General features: G+C 37.0%; 1 long non-coding RNA gene across 1 annotated transcript in view; it reads right to left on the reverse strand.

The window, feature by feature from the left end:
* Window positions 1-17,603, reverse strand: part of LOC119861878 — a 228,985-nt gene that overhangs the window by 87,188 nt on the left and 124,194 nt on the right. The window contains exon 2 of the long non-coding RNA XR_005295054.2: window positions 16,084-16,217. This is a non-coding gene — a long non-coding RNA (uncharacterized LOC119861878). The remainder of the gene's footprint in view (window positions 1-16,083; window positions 16,218-17,603) is intronic.

Consider the following 17,603-nt stretch of genomic DNA (forward strand, 5'->3'; position numbering starts at 1 on the left):
AAGATTTCTTTTCATACAATGCATCAGACCATTGAAATGGTTATGTAAAAATAAGAAATTTGACCAGAGCCGCTCAGAAAATATATCCACAATAAATTACTGAATTCTAATTTTAAAATGTTAGAAGCTTGAAATTGGTACAGCTTATGACTGGCTTCTTGCAGCTTTTTGTTTCCAGTGGCAGCTATACTTCAGTAATCATGCAACTACTTGCAGTTGCCATAAAACTGTTGTCTATTTGTGATCACATGCTGGTTCAATTTTCCAGCTCAAAATAAGGTATAATGTTTTCAGTTCACTCATTTAGAATTGTCTTCTTAACCACCATAAGAGCCAGGAAGTTCCCAAAAGAACAGCAACACAAAAAAAATTAAAATTAAAAATAAAAAAATAAAAAAGATGATTTTGTACAAAGGTTGGCAAATTCTCTCTATTTTTTTTACTGACTGCAGAAACAAGCTGCAGAGATTTCAGCAATCCCATGAGCTATGAACTTCAGACCATCCTCTTTATTACAGAAAACAAATCATGCCACTGGAATTCTCCTATTCAGGTCCTCTTGATACATCTATCCATATTTCATAGCAGAAGTAAGCTTATTACTAAGGCACCAAAGATGATATATTCTCAGGCCATTTATATGCATAGATATCTGTATATGTTAATATATATATTTTGGTCCAGATGTACATTGTGCAAGGGGAGTATCATTTTAATTACTAAACTAATTTTGCAGAAGTATTAGGATAAAAACGATTAAAAAGAAAACTGATGCTAATGATCACAATTCTTTACTTTTCCCTTTTGTCCCTCCATCAGAGATCAAAACAGGATTCTAGTAGACATTCCTCTTTCAATCCATCAGATATATATAATTTATTATTTGTATTATAGAATGGTGGAGCCCTAGTAATTGACTGGGACCCCATAATAGGTAGTATGCATTTATTCAAATTAACCCCTACAGTCCTATCAAATTTAGTAGAAGTGAAACCAGACACACTTCAGGTGAAATACTGATCTCATTGAAATCCATGGGAATTTTGCCATTTATCAGGGGGCCAGGATTTAACCCCCAACTACAGTGATGAGAACTAAGTACATATCTAAAGAGAATCTACAGAAATTTTATATGATTTTATACTGATTACTGTAAAACAGATAATTTTAACACAATTTATTTTCTGTGTTTTTAAAACCATTCTAGGGAAGTCTAAAGCAGGGATATAACTAAGTTAAATTCTGTAGAATGGTACAAAATATCTAGAGAAAGATAATAATTTTCTATTTAATTATTTAGGATTTCTCCTTAAGGAAACTGGCCCATGCCTAGAATTTAACTTAAATAGGTTATCTCTAGGAGTGAAAAGGCAATTCTCTTAATATGACCATTCAGTCTTTGGCATTACAGGAACCCAATCACCTCAACGAGATGGCAGGATCATGCAAAGGAACAAAAAGAATATGAACGGAGACCAGCTGATATGTAACAAGGGAGGAATAGCCACATTAGATCAGACCTGAGGTATATCTAGTCTGATACCTTGTCTCCCACAATGGCAGCACCAGGTGCTTCAGAAGAAGGTAAAAAGAAAAGGAATACTTTTTGCACCTTAGAGACTAACAAATTTATTTGAGCATAAGCTTTCGTGAGCTACAGCTCACTTCATCGGATGCATTTCCACTGAATGCATCCGATGAAGTGAGCTGTAGCTCACGAAAGCTTATGCTCAAATAAATTTGTTAGTCTCTAAGGTGCCACAAGTACTCCTTTTCTTTTTGCGAATACAGACTAACATGGCCGCTACTCTGAAACCTGTCAGAAGAAGGTGTAAGTAGTAAAATGTAGGATAATATGCCTCCCACGTCAGGTCTTATCCTGATCTTTAATTGTGGTTGCCTCAACCCCCAAAATACATAGTTTAACATCCTTTGCAACAAACATGTTAGCATTAACTGTTATAACTCTAGATACACTTATGATTATATGTATCAGATCACTCAATGTTTAGCACTTATTTAACATATGCAGAATATATATATATATAATACTGCACTGAATTTTGCCAGCTGGAGTTCAAAACAAGGCTTTTTATATAAACTTCCACATAGTAACATTTCATCTAATGATACACCTTGAGAACCTTTTCTGTACATAGATGATTTTCTAATTCTAGGTTGATTTTCTTGCTGGCTTTCCAAACTTTTGCAGCTCCAGATTTCTTGAAATTTTGTTCCTTCATGCTCTTTCCTTTTTTTTTTTTTTGATAACGTACCCCCATCACACACACACACACACACACACACACACACTTTACTCCTGCCCCTCTGTCTGACACTCAAACAACTTCGAAGATTCCTGTTTTCTTTGGTCATTTGAAACCAGGCTCACTGTTGACCAAAGGCTCCCCTGCCTGTGAATAAACTCTAAGCTTTGTTTTAATTATTTGCTTTCTGAGGAAAAAATTACATTTGCTGAAAATAAACAGTCATATAATGTCATCCAGTTTAATTACTATGGTGGCAGCACACTGTGATGTAAATTAGAGGTACTGAGATTAGCAACATGCTGGTTGGTGAATAGTGGATTACTTTACTTGTTTTTTAAGCCGGATGTATTCATTCCCTTCAGGGGATGATTTTACTTCTTCACAAGCTAGTTCATTATGAGGTGATCTTGAGGAAATAATTAATCTTTCAAACATAATCTGTGTATTTAAATGATGAATACATATTGGCAGATTCTTCTCTGATTAATTAAAACATCTTTTTTTAAAAAAAAAGGTTTGGTAAATCAGCGTTTATAACAGACAAAGATTTGCCTTAGCAAAAGCTAAACTGTCTACTTAATGCCTTCCTCTCCCCCCTTTTTTCTGGTTAACAATTACCGTAGCAATGAAAAGGAAATAGCAAAACATTAATTAAGCCTTTGATAGCTACAAAGGAAAAAAATACAACAATCAAGTATTTCCAATAAAGTCAATACATTTTTAGACAGAAATGTGAAGAACATACCTAAAAAAAATCCTCTTAGCAATTGTGTGTCAGCCAACAATATATCATTGTACAGGTTATACCTAATGAAGGACTCATGATTGCAATGACATTTAAACTCTAGGCCACATTTTGGTATACTCTCAATATTGCTTCTGCTACACTGTCAGTATTCTTTCAGCTAACAGCACCTTACTCTGAGTAGTCTTACTGATTTCAGTGGAATATTGGAAAAGTAAAATACCACTGAACATAATGTAGCATAATCTAGCTCATGTTTTACAATGTCAGCATATAGTCAAGCTAATTCCATGTGATAAGGTTGAGAAGAGAGCTACAGTTCTGATTTGAGATCTGAAAAACATACTTTAAAGTGAGAGACGAAAGAAGCTCAATCTCTTTAGTTTATTGAAGACAAGGTTAAAAAGTGACTTGACCACAGTCTACAAGTACCTATGTGGGGGAAAGATTTCTGATAGCAGACAGTACTTTTATTTAGCTGAAAAAGGCATAACAAAATCCAGTAGCTGGAAAAGGAAACTAGACAAATTGAGTGTAGAATTAAGGTGAAAATTTTTAACAATGAGGATAATTAGCTATTTGAAAAAAATACCTAGGGATGTGGTGCACTGTCCATCACTTTCAGTCTTTAAATCAAGTCTTTCTGAAAGATAGGAGTTTCTTTGGCCTGAGTTATACAGGAGGTCAGACTATTATCATAACGGTCCCTCCTGGCCTTAATGGTCCCTCCTGGCCTCTTTTGTACTAATGCCATCCCCCGGTGAGGCCCATGTGGCCCATTTTTGCTATCACATTTTGTAGTTTATTGGAGAGTAAGTGAATCTTGGTTTTCCATGCCCAGATAATATTGTTACAGGGCAGAGGAGCTCAGGAATGTTAAATATAATGTTTTGCAATCCCTCTCCTATGCGCATTCCAGTTCATCTGCTCATCTTAGTATAACACAATCACAAAGGTAGTTTATCTAGTGCAAACGTATCAACATAATACTAACTGCGTGACAAGGACTTGTCACCCTCCAGTGTCAAGGGAAGACTATACAACTGAGCATCTCACCAAGTTTAAGTATGATCATTACCATTATACACATTAATTCTCATTGGTTTCCATGGTAGTCATGTCCTGTAGAAAGGGCTGCAGAAACGGGGCTGTCAGTGCTGCTTGGACATATTCCTATTGGTTTTATCACATGACAATATTTAATTAAAGATTAATCTTTTATTCCTGGAAGACTCCGGGACAATACTGGAAGGTTGGCAAACCTATGCAGAACCCTATGTTGGCAACCCTATGAGCACATGTAATAAAATATATTACAAGTGTATCATATTTTCAGACATGACAATCATGAAGTTATTGTTAGATTTGTTACAAAATGTTAATAGTCCTGCTATGTGAAAGGGGTCACCAGTAAAAAAGTTTGAGAACCACTGATCTTGGACCTTAAATTTGGCACTGGTGACAAGTTGTTTTTTTTTCTTACTCATGTGGATAGCACTATATTGAGTTATACTGACATTTTTTAAAATGGAATACATGAGAGGGAGGTCTCATTGAATAGGAATTTGTTTACTCTGTTCTTCCCCTCCCCCTCATCACCTTTCTTGCCCTTTCTCCTTGCGATTAGACATAATATTTCAGTTTTAATAATTCTCATCTCCCCCAACTCACTTTAAAACCAGTTTTAAACTGGTTTTAAGAACTCCAGTAAAAATGTGTTTTCTTTCACAGCTGCTCTCTTTTATTGTGTACGAAGTTAGCTCTTTCTTTGATTGCAACACATACTGTCCTTGCTAACTATTATATTGTTACAGATAATTTTTATTACAATACAGTATTTTTGGTGGAAAAATGGTGTATTGTAATATGACAATTTTATAATAAGAAAAAATGTTCTGCTTTCCTCAATGTGCTAAGTAATATGTATATTTAATTATCTCCCGGGAAAACATACCATTGGAAATTTACATTTTTTAGTATTAAACATATTGGCTCATTTTAGGGCTTCAGGAATGGCCCTTTCAATCCTAACAACACTGGCTGAATGGCACTAGCAATACAAAGGATGTAGAACAACATTTTCAAAGGGGCTTGATTTGCAGAACATGCTACCACCACCTGCCCTGTGAAATGCAGCCCCTTTAAGGTATTTCAAGTTGGGCACCCAAGTTCTGAGGCATTCAAAATCACAATTTATAGCCTTTTATGTCAACTGCATTTTAAGAGGTAATGTATTATGTATTTACTCATTCTAATCATAGACAGTTTTAAATATTCCATATGTATGAGATATGCAGTAAACAGCAATGCAAAATAGCTATATGAATAATGTTTACAATGAGCCTTTAAAAAGCACTGAAGTCGAGATCTCATATCACTGTGCAGTTGCATAGATCACATGCAAAATCAGTTGTGTGTGTATGAGATGCATAATTGTGCGTACAATTTCCAGTTGTATGTGGGAAACTAATGCTGGTGCAGATCTAGCACCCAGATGCTCAGCACAGCATAGCTAAGGGGAGGCATGCATATACTTCTGATTTTGGTCTGGCAGTTGCTGGTCTGGCCCCATTTACATCAGCTTCCCATACCCCAAGGAGCTTGGCAGGGAAGCACTGGCTGGGACTTCCTTTCCCTACCTGGGCCTATACACCAGCAGTAGCAATGGTAACCAATGCATTGGCTTTGTGTTAAAGGAGAATTACCTTCACTGGCTACAACAGAGCTGCATCCATTTACTACAGCAAATAGACTGACACAATATCTAGAGCTGTAGAAAATATGTAGAAAATAGGCCTGATTCCCAACGGCCTGGCGTTTTTTTCAGTCACATCCATCCATGCAAACGGAGTGTAAAATGTTGCCAAGTTACATTGGAAGCATTTTGCAAATGTATAATTCACTATACAAGGTGAAAGGATTTAAAGAATCAGGCTTGTAGGGTGAAATCCTGGCCTAAATAAAATCAAAGGGATTTTTGCCAATGAGGTCAACGAAGACAATATTTCATCTATAGTTCTTATCAATGGGGCCTGGATTTCATCCATAGTCTTCATAATTCAAACAGTATTACAATACATATCAGCAGAGCAATATAGCTGAGATGTAGTAACATGTAGTACAGCAGTAGTGCTATGCACTGTAATTTTGACCTTTTTAATGTTCAGTATTTTGACTGGGTGACTATTCTACTCCTTTATGTGATTACTTAATTTTATTAATCTGTATTTATATATATATAGTGTCACTATATATAGTGACACTATATAGTGTCATGGTCAGCTAATTAAATTAGAGCATACAGAACAGGTCACAAAGTATCACAAACTTTCAAAATGTAAAAAAACAACGAGAACAAAACCCTCTTGGACATAAAAATTCAGTGACGTCATGCCCTTGAGAACGGTGATAAAAGGAATAGAAAGTCATTCAAGAGTGGGATATTCTTAGCTCCAGGTTGATGACAAAATAGAAAAGAGAACCGACTTAAATCATTCACATTTAAATCATAGTACACAATTCTATCATTCTCCTCAAATGCATTATCGCACATATTAGCAAATGCCATGCACAGACACCTTAACATTTTACGTACACATCTTGATTCACAGCAGGAAGTGTGACAATAAGTCAGAAAGGTTCTGTAATTCATCATGCTGTCATCACCATCATTATCTTACTTTAATTACATATCAATTGGATTCCTGAGAGAATATATGACTGAGCCTTAAATTGCAGGAACATTCCTAGTAGTGTTCGACTAACTAGGTTGCTTGCTCTATTCTGTTTTGCAGGCTTTTCCATGTGCAAACTATGCCTTCACTATGCGCGCACTCAGCTTCACACATGCTTAATAGTGGATAGGTTTGTGATAATTAACAGTAAGCTAAATCCTCGACTGGCATAAATTAGCATAACCAATTTACAACAGCTGATGATTTGGTCCACTTTTTTTTCCCCTTTCAGTGCATTATTTCCATAATAGAACAATGTTTTTATACTATTCTATTCTAATTTGTTACCAATGTTATGATTGAAGAAGGTACCCATATCATGCTCAGGTTCAACAGCCTTTTTATTTCTTTACATACATGTTACACGTAGCACATGCCAGTAGTTTGATATATTTGAAAGTGTAAATCTGTCAGAGGATCTAACAACACATTTCTCCTGTATTCATGTAGATGATGTGCTGTCTGATCTGTAGTAGCAGTAAATGATTCTATTAATGAATTCCTTCATATCACGATCAACGATCATTAAATGCAGGTGATAATGGTGCTCATAGCCATTTTCATTGTGACTCCATAGTCAGCATAGACGAACTCTCTTATATTTATATTAAAGGGTTCTGAGATAGAAACTGTTTGACCCCAGAATACAAATATCACCCTGTTTGCCCTTCCCCATCCTGCTTGGTGAACCCATCTCAGATGAGATGGGAGTGCCAGGGAAGCCCACTCTTCCACTCTCTCTGAGGCTCTCCCCTAAAACTGCCTTTTCAACCTGCCCCAGCTCCCTATCTGCTTCTCCCAGCTTACCAACTTACCTGATTTTTGGGGGTAGAGGCAGTGACCCTTCATCCTCTTCCTCATAGAGTCAGAGTTTAATGCCATAAGGGGCAGCTAGATGATCTAGTCTAACCTTCTGTATATCACGGACTACCAATGCCACCCATCATCTGCACACTAAACCCAGCAACTGAAATTAGATCAAAGCATTACAGTTCACAGGAGATTTTTATGTGCCACACGTGGAGAACAGGAGCGACCAAGGTTCACCAATTCCACAAGCCCCTGCAGAGGCAAGAAATTGGTTAAGTGAGACATACCTAGATGATCCTGCCCAAGGCCTCATGACACAGAGGAAGGTGATGTCCTGATGTCTGAGTTGGATGGCTGGTATTCTCTATCTTGAAGGCTCTTACAAAGATGACTGAATCCCCTTCTTCTCTGGAGGGAAAGAAGTATGCCCACCATCCCACACATTTTAGAAAAGCTCTCCAGCACAATATTTTTTTCCCTTTAGTTTCAGAAAACTCTGGTGTTTCCCTATTCTAGGGACAATATAAGGGCCAGCCAGGTCAGGGGGGACTAGGATAGTTTCTGTATAGCGACGCTAAGGGCTACAGTGGGAGCAAGCAGAATGAGGAGGCATTGCACTTTTTATACAAGTAGGATCTTAATTCTACATCTCAGGATGGTGGGGCAGACATGGTCAGAGAACAGGCATGTCTGAGGAAATATTGGTTTAATGCAATCCCCAACATGCAAATGACACATTACACTATGGTCTTGTTACTAGCAAGGAGTTACTCAGCCAGCATATTGCACCACTCTTGTTAAGGCAAGATTGAGCTCCCCTGAGATTCCTGTTCTTGTCAAAGTTTTCCCCAGGCTTTTGCAATATGCTGTGAGACAGTTGTTTGTCTCATTGCTGTGTCTCTACCTCTGAGGTGGCTGCATTTTAGTGAAGAGTGAAGTAATTCTATCCTGTATGTACTTTTAAAGTACTTTGGGATCCTTAGTATTGTAGAAGTACTAGCTTACAAATTGCACTGTGTGCATTCTGAGCTCCTCAGAAGTGCTATACAAAATGAAAAGTATTCTTATATTATAAAACAAAGCTCTGGAAACTGGCCAAAATTTGTTTAAAATTCGACTGCCTTTCATCTTCCCATGATTAAAGTCTTTATACAACATAACTGGCACCTTATTATCTGTAGTCAGCAAGATAGATACAAACCACACAATGACTGGAAAAGAGAAATGCAGAGCTCTTCTGAGCTTGGTTTGAAATTTATCTGAAAATTTTTCATGTCAGAACCAATTCATGCAGGCTTGTAGCAGGCCCCGAGTTTCAAATAGGTGGGGAAATGGTTTTCTTTGACAATCTAATTTTGAGCCAATAGGGCTGAGGTAAAATGAGTTCACACACACACACACACACACGTTTCTTCACTGAATTGCAGCAGCTTCATATAAACACTATAGGCATCGGTGGTATTCAAACCCAGACCACTTTAGCTAAAGGTCTAGCAATTGTAGTTGGAACTCAATAGCGGGTTATTTCACTCCAGGTAACTAGATGAAGCCATGTTCAGATATATTTACACAGTTGGTTACATTTGCCTAGAGATTAATATAGATTCTTACAAAGTCTCATCAGGTTTTCTTGACCTAGAAGTAGTTCTACGAGCCATACTGAAAGCTTTCACACAAAATGTGGTTCAAACTCCAAATTCACCAGTGAAAAGCAGTGTCAAAATATGTATGATATTCTAGGTAGGTCAACTACAAATGTGGAAAAAGCTTTGATGGACATTTTGAGAATACAAGATTTTCAGAAAACCCTTGCAGCTTCACAAATGCAAGTCAAACGTGAACCAAAGCTGCTTTCAAGTACTTTTATAATTTGAGCTGCACATCTGACAGTAACCAACATGAACACAGAATACAAAAAAACCCTGAAAGTCAAGAACTTACAGTTGCAGTGTACAACCCTTATCCAAAAGGACCAATAATGAAATCCTTGTGCACGTTTATTTTATTTTACATATATATGTAGTATTTTTATCAGTCTTTTGTTCCCAGTTACTGTTAGTTGTGGTTCAGATGCAGTAGTCAACCATACATTAACACACTGTGAAGAGCAGAATGGGACAGGGGGAAGATAGTAGGATTACAAATCGATTCTTTGCTGCATGCAACGGACAGACAAGCACCTCGTCTTTGCTTTGTTTAGATAAAAGCAGCTATGCAAGTGAAAAAGAGAAACATATTTTGAATTGTTCCTTAAAAATACATCTCACTCTTGCACAAGAAAAGTACAGGAATCAGAGAAGAATTGTAGATTTACATATTATGTTTTTTTGAATTTCAGCATGTGTATTAGATATGGAACTAGCATGGTGGCTAGCTGATAAGTAAGAAATTAAATGATTTCCAGTGGTTAACTATTGTATAGCAAAGTATTTGTAAAGGGTCATTATATTGGGTGTTGGGAAGATTAACAGGCCCAATTCTGAAACTCTTGCTCAATTTCATGAAAAAACAATCAACTAAGGGTTCAGAGATTGTTACAGTACTATGGTAACAATAACTATATTCTCTCATTTCTCTAGTGGAAGTTCTGTCTATGACAGAACCAGTGAAGCGCTGAGCATGAATTTATCTGTACATGCAGGATTTCAGTGGGTAGATTCTCAGTTGTGTAGCTACATTACAAGTGCATTCCTCATAAATATAGTCATACCTCTACATCCAAATACCCATTTTACATGTAAATACCACTAGAATTGGCCCTTGAGTCCTTGAGACATCCAGTTCCCAGAAAGAGTCTTGGGATTAACTCTACCACCCTTATTCATACTTCAATGGCACACCCTTATTCATAGAGTAAGCCATGATCAATGTGAGTAAGCATGGCCCCTTGAAAATATGCAAGTGTTAAAGAACATTACTGTACATACTTCTGGTACCTTTGCTTCTAGGCTCAATAAAGAAGTTCTCTTAATATTGTTTGATTAGAGATTGTGCAAATATTCTGAAATGCTTAAGGCATTATATGCAAGGGCTATTTCAAGAAGCCTTAAATTGGGGAATTAATAAAGCTAATATGTTTATTGCTGATAGCTAATCATGTTGCTTTCTTCAGCAATAGAAGAAGATAAAATATTTGTTCTTTTGCATTCATTCTCACTATTGATATATCGTTAATGAGTGAAATAGGAACAGGAAGGGACATTGGGCTGTTTGAAGTTCTCCATTTACAACATGTTTCTAGCTTACAGCTATGAACTGGCAAGAGATAAAGCTTTTCTTGATGTAAAAAAAAAGATATCTTGAATCATCGTCTAGATATATTAAGGCATATGCATCACCAGCCACAGTAACTGTAACTAGAACTGCATTTAACATTCACCTCCTTGGATAATATATTTTTTATTAGCCGGCCAAATGATTCACACTTACCTCCATGTCCAAACTTGGGACACAATCACACTAGCTGTATTACACAGACCACAACTTAATACCAGGACATTAAGCTATGGAATATATTGTCAATAGTGGAAACAAGATAAAAACATGGTAGCTGAGTGAGAAGTTGTGTCAGCAGATGATGCTTTTTTCTTCATCCCTAGACACAGGACAAATAAAATGGGCTCAGTGCAGTTTGATAGTAAGCACTGTCAACTCCCTTTGCTTCCAATGGAAACGGAGAGCCCTCTGCTCCTCTCAGGAGATGCTGAACCTTGCAGAATTGGACCTTAGGTAAAACATTTGATTGCATACAAAACAATTATTTGAAGTTACTCTGTTAGCCTGAAATCCTCAGAAAATCTGCATGTTAAAAGAGATCCTTTATAGGCACTTGTAAAACCTTCTGGAAGCAGTTGGTACCCTTAATAGTTCTCTTTTAGAATACAAAATGTAAATGTATGGAAAATTTACATGACCATTTTGAAACGATTTACTTTTTCTGTGAAAGTGTCTTGTACTGTATTTGTTTCTTGAAATAAAATCAACTTAAATGGCTTTTTCTGAAACTAGAGAACAAGGAGCAAATTCTGCACAATCAAAATGAAACTGCATACAATTGGGTTTGTGATTGTTTTCTCACATTTTTTGAAAAGTTAACTTGTGCCTGGAAAGCCTATTTACATGAATAAGTGACTAGCAATCTAATGTTATCATATTTTGCAGCAAAGCATTTTAGAAACTGTCAGAAACCCTATGGCTAAAGATAGTACATAAAACCTCCACTTTTTAGTGCATCAAAGAACAGAAATTTGTAAAGGAGAGGAAAATTATGGGCCAGATCTGGGCCTTTGCTCACCCCACCTACCTCCCTTTGTGCAGATTGAACAGTGCAGAGGTTTTACAGAGGCTGTAAAACTGGCTTAAACAGCCACCTTAGGGTTCCCCTGGCCTGGGAGAATTTCTGCATAGTCCTCATAGTTGGCTCTAAGACACCCCCAGGGATATGTATGTGTCAGGACACAATGAGGGTTAGTGTGTTGCTGGCATCTTGTTTCACTCTAACTGTTGCCCTGGGCCACCATTACCATCCAACTCCCTGATACTTCTCTAACTTGCCACATAAGTTCCCAGTCAGCCCTATGCTCAGGGGAGAGTCTTAAAAGTGGCATGAAATCACTGTACCCAACTCAAATTCAGTGATGAGCGCACAATGTCCAGGAAGAGTTCTAGATCAACCATGGATTAAGAAAGACTAATCTAGAAGTTGCTTCACTTCAGGGAGGCCTTGCATGAGCACACATGCTCACACACATATATATTGTAAAGCAATGCAAAATCGTACAGGATTAAAATGCCATATAAATGTAAGATATATTTAAGATCATCCTCTAATTCAACATCACTGCTGAGCAAGATGATGGAGATGGGGCAGATTTTAAGTGTACAACCGCATGCCTAATGTGAAAGTTCAAGTATAACAACTACAAGCCTAAAACTTTTTGGAAATCTGATTGATAGCTACACCAAAATTCAGGGGAATATTACAGATTGACTTTTGCCCCCTTTTTTCCAACCCTTACCACATTTCTTAATATGTAGTTTTACTTTTACACTGAAATGTATGAAATAAACATATTTTAAATGCAATGGACTGCACTAAGTGGGATGCAAAGAAAATAAAAGATTTAACCTAATTAAAAATAAAATTAAGCATTCCTCTTTTTTTCTGTATATGAAGCCAAAATGTAATTATCAAAGACATGTTGTCTTTGCAAATATATGTGCCCTTCATTGCAAACAGTCTGTTTCCTAGTATTGTAGATATATTTAGATGTCCATTTGTAAACATTTTATTTCATTGATTTTCAGTGTTCAGAATCAGTTTCTAAGACTTTTAAATGGAGTTAATTAAAATCCATCAACTTAAAAACAATTACCTTCTGCTCGCTTTATAATAATTATAATGGCAAAATGTTTGGCAATTTCAGGTCATTATAAGAAAGTGCAAAGTAATTGGGAGAGAAGGTATAGTGGTTTAAACTTGCCTCAGAGAAAGTGTGTTAATACACTAAGACGTTAGTTTAGTGCAAACTGAAGGCAACTAAGTAATGGTCATCTATGTATATTTTATTCTGACGCAAATGAAAGCTGGTTTTGGTATTCACACGTTTTTAAGTACTGCTGTGAATTCAGCACAGAAAGATAGTAGGTTGTAGAATAACTTCCCAAGAAAAAAAGTGCTGGGCATTCCATCATCTGGACACTGAAAATTACAGCAGATAAAACACTAGAAAAATGGAGTACGGTGTACTGTCATACACTGGCAATGAGATGGAGCGGTCACAACACATCTTATCTATTCCTATCTTCTAGGATTCAAACACAATCCTATGACAGCTCGTTACCATCACAAAGAGCTGACTATGAATAAAAGTAAAACTGATCGGTCTAGTTTCAAATACAGTAAAAAAAATAAATGCTAGTTCAGTTGCCACCTTGTGGAGATGCAAAGCCCAAACTAAAGTGGAACAGACAAAGTTGTCTTAAACTGAAGGGTGCAGGCTTGGAGATTGTATATTCTCTGTGTAGCACAAAGCACTGCTGTATGGTGGTTCTCTGTGATCCTTAACCCCATTAGAATTTAGGAGAAGTGATGGAGCAGGTGTGCACTTTGTTGCTTGTTGGGGAGATTTCATTCCTCTACAGAAAGAAAAGGAGTACTTGTGGCACCTTAGAGACTAACAAATTTATTTGAGCATAAGCTTTCATGAGCTACAGCATCTGATGAAGTGCGCTGTCAATTTGTTAGTCTCCTTTTCTTTTTGCGAATACAGACTAACACAGCTGCTACTCTGATTCCTCTACAGCTATTGAGAAAGTGCTCCGAACAAAACTCATTTCTTTGTGGGGGGGACTCACATTTGATCATAAATGGTTAAAGAGTAAGTTAGTTTTGAAGACTATATTCAGTTTTGAACATGGTAAAAATTTGAACAGGGTTAAGGAACATTTGTAGAAGTTCATGAATATGATCAAGACTCTCCCATTAAAGTGAAAATGAATCTAACTATGGAACAAACAATGCAAACAGTAATGATGACAAATCAAGATTAAGAAGATAAAACATTCATTGCTTACAGCTCAGCATCCTCTTTGTCAACATTGTGAAGCTGTAGATAGCCTGCGAAATCAAATCCAATTAGGGAACATACAGTGAAAACTCAAAACCAAACAAGCAGGCCTGAAGACAAGATATATATCTAAATATATAAATATTTAAATATCTAATATATAAAGACTGAAATCAAAGAATGTAATGAGGAAGAGAATTCCATCAATAAAGCCATATCCAATATACCTCTTCCCCACTCTAAACATGGAAGTTTTCATAAAGTCACAGAAGGGACCACTAGAACATCTAGTCTGACCTTTTGAATATCACAGACCACCAATGCCAGCACATGCACACTAAATCCAACAACTAAATCCTGGAAGGGCAGACAGTACTCTTCAAAGCTGGGCCTGTATCTCCTTCCATGCAGAAACAGGGCTCAGCCTCCTCTGTGCCTACTATCCCCCTTCTTTTGGGCCTTGCAAAGGCCCCTCTGTTAGTGTAAGTGTCTGCAAAGGGATTGGAAGAAGTGGATGAAGCTGCGGGAATGGAGGAATGCATATTATCCACCTTAAGGCTTCACAGAGTTTCCATGGCTGTATCATCTTTTTCCACAAGCAACCTTTCACAGTGATGATCCCCTTTTAACAGAGTTCCCAGGGCAGCTCTGGCCAGTCCTGATATCACAGATACAGTGGAGTTGTGCTATAGGAGGACAGGACTTTTGTGGAAGCACAGGGTTTCTCATCCAGATATCACTGACTTCCCACTGCTGCCCGAGGATCCACACACATACCAGGAGCTCTGAGCATTTGGAGGTAGATAGCAAAGCCTGTTATGTGAAGCTGCTTACTCCATCCTATCACATACCTAACCCATCAGAACATTATGGGGAATATCCTCAAGTTTCCCACCAGCTGAGCCTCCTCACATGTGTTTTACTGACAGATAGGACGATGTATCCCACACCCCAATCCTACTGCCCTTTCTCATGCAAGGATGCACACTGGTTTAAGTTTTAGGGTTGCATGTTGGGACCATGGTATTTTTGATCTGTTATTGGATTGACTTTGTTTTATACAATGTGTTTGGCTTTTTTAGTTTGCTTGTTTTGTTTTTGTTTTTTAAATGTGTATGATTCCTGCACCTACTGTTTGAGGACAGGAACAGTCTTTGAATAAAAAAAACCTAGATAATTAAATATATGGACATAACAGCTCCTTTTCAAATGGACCTATCTATAAATCCAGGCTTCAGAAGCAGAGGAGATCCCACAGACAGAGAGCATCACCATGCAAATGGTAGAATCTTTAAATCAATCTTTTTCTTTGCATGAAACCAACCAAGAGATCTCTCAATAGAGGAGTAACGTGATCAGGAATTGTGTTTCTCATGAACAATAAGGAATTGAGAGATATAGCAGTAAAAAAGAAAGTCAGAGTAGAGACCCAAGCAAAATTTAAATAAAAGAGCACTATTATCCTGGCACTTCTTAGCACTTCCAAGCACTGGAACTTTATTCTTTTGAATAAGCCTCATTATTCTAATTCCACATTGTAAAACAATGTAAAATGCTGCCTTCTTTAGGAAAACATTTATAATCAAAATATAAGGAACTTCTATATGCCCTAAGGAGCATACTTTCTCAGCACTTTATAAAGTTTTTATTAATGTTGAAAATTAATTAAAAAGTATTTTCAATGTTTCTATTTTATTAATAGACCAACAAAGGAGCTCTGTGGTTGCCAATGTAATGGCCAGTACTTAAGCTGGTGTAAACCAACATAGCTCTATTGATTTCAGTGGGCTTTTGAGGCTACTGCTTTTACAATTACTTCTACCAGAGTTTAAAAGTATCACAACTCCTATATTCAGCAAAGGATGGCTAACAAAAACTGCCAACTCTATAGCAGCGTTGGACCTAACAGAATGGTGGGGAAGTGCATGTCATCAAACACAGGATGAAATTGTTACCTTAGCTGTAATGAGTCACCGATCTGGTAGCTTCTCAGGAGAGTCTGTAACTGTTGACATATAGGATGGGGAAACCTCCTATCTTGTTTCTGGAGACCTCTGAAGCTGCAGATTTGTCATATTGTTCCAATACCCTATGTGACAAAGATATTTCCTGATTATGTTTTAAAATTTTGGATGGAACTATTACACTGAATAGGTTTTCCCCCCATAGTATAATATTAATTGCATGAGAACGACATTTTCCTTAATCTGGAGAAGCTGAAATAAATAGGATGAAATTCAATAAGGACAAATGCAAAGTAATACACTTAGAAAGGAATGGTCAGTTACACAAATACACAATAGGAAATGACTGCCTACAAAGGAGTAGTGCAGAAAAAGTAACTAGGGGTTATAGTATACCACAAACTAAATATGAATCAACAATTCAATACTTTTGCAAAAAAGTGAACATCATTCTTGGATGTACTAGCTGGAGGGTTGTAAACAAGACACAATTAGTAATTCTTCCACTGTAATCAGCAATGATAAGGCTGCAACTGGAGTATTGTGTTTAGTTCTAGGCACCACACTTCAAGAAAGATGTGGAAAAATTGTAGAAAGTCCAGAGGAGAGCAACAAAAATGAGTAAAGGTCTAGAAAATATGATGTGTGAAGAAATATTTTAAAAAACAAACATACAAAAAACAAACAAAAACACTGTTTAGTCTGGAGAACAGAAGACTGAGGGGGGACCTGATAACAGTTTTCAATTACATAAAACCTGTTATAAAGAGGAGGGTGTTCTCCTTATCCACTGAAGATATGAAACAAAGTAATGGGTTTCAATTGCAGCAAGTGAGATTTAGATTAGACACTAGGAAAAACTTCCTATCTGTAAGGGTAGTTAAGCAGTGGAACAAATTATCTGGGGTGGTTGGGGAATCTCTGTCATTGGTGGTTTTTAAGAACAGGTTAGACAAACACCTGTCAGGGATGGTCTAGAGATAATACTAGAGATAATACTTAGTCCTGCAGGGGGCTGGACTAGATAACCTCTTGAGGTCCCTTCTAATCCTACATTTCTATGATTCTATTCTATCACATTAGACTCAAAAACTGCATTAAAAGAATGTTAAGGTTGCAAAATCAAGCACTCAAAAGTTAGGAAATGCCAGAATTCTCTTTGCCTGTTCAACCTTGATTTGGTCCATTTGTGTGTCTGCATTATGATACAGTCTTTAAGTACGTGAGCACATGCTATTTTTTTCCATAAGACTCCTACCTCATTCAGTGAATGCATAGTTATCGAATAATTTTTTTTTATCTAACTGATGCAATGTGAGGCCCCAGAGTCTATTTTATGTGCAAACCTTGCACTGAATGCAAAATTATGAATTTCCTCATGTTGTTTCTATGGTACTCACAACACAGTGTCTGAATGCTTCCCACACTCTGTATGGCTCAAAAGCTTGTCTCTTTCACCAACAGAAATTGGTCAAATAAAATATATTACCTCACCCACCTTCTCTCTCATA

The sequence above is a fragment of the Dermochelys coriacea genome, chromosome 9 (genome assembly GCF_009764565.3).
Source record: "Dermochelys coriacea isolate rDerCor1 chromosome 9, rDerCor1.pri.v4, whole genome shotgun sequence".
Taxonomy (NCBI): domain Eukaryota; kingdom Metazoa; phylum Chordata; order Testudines; family Dermochelyidae; genus Dermochelys; species Dermochelys coriacea.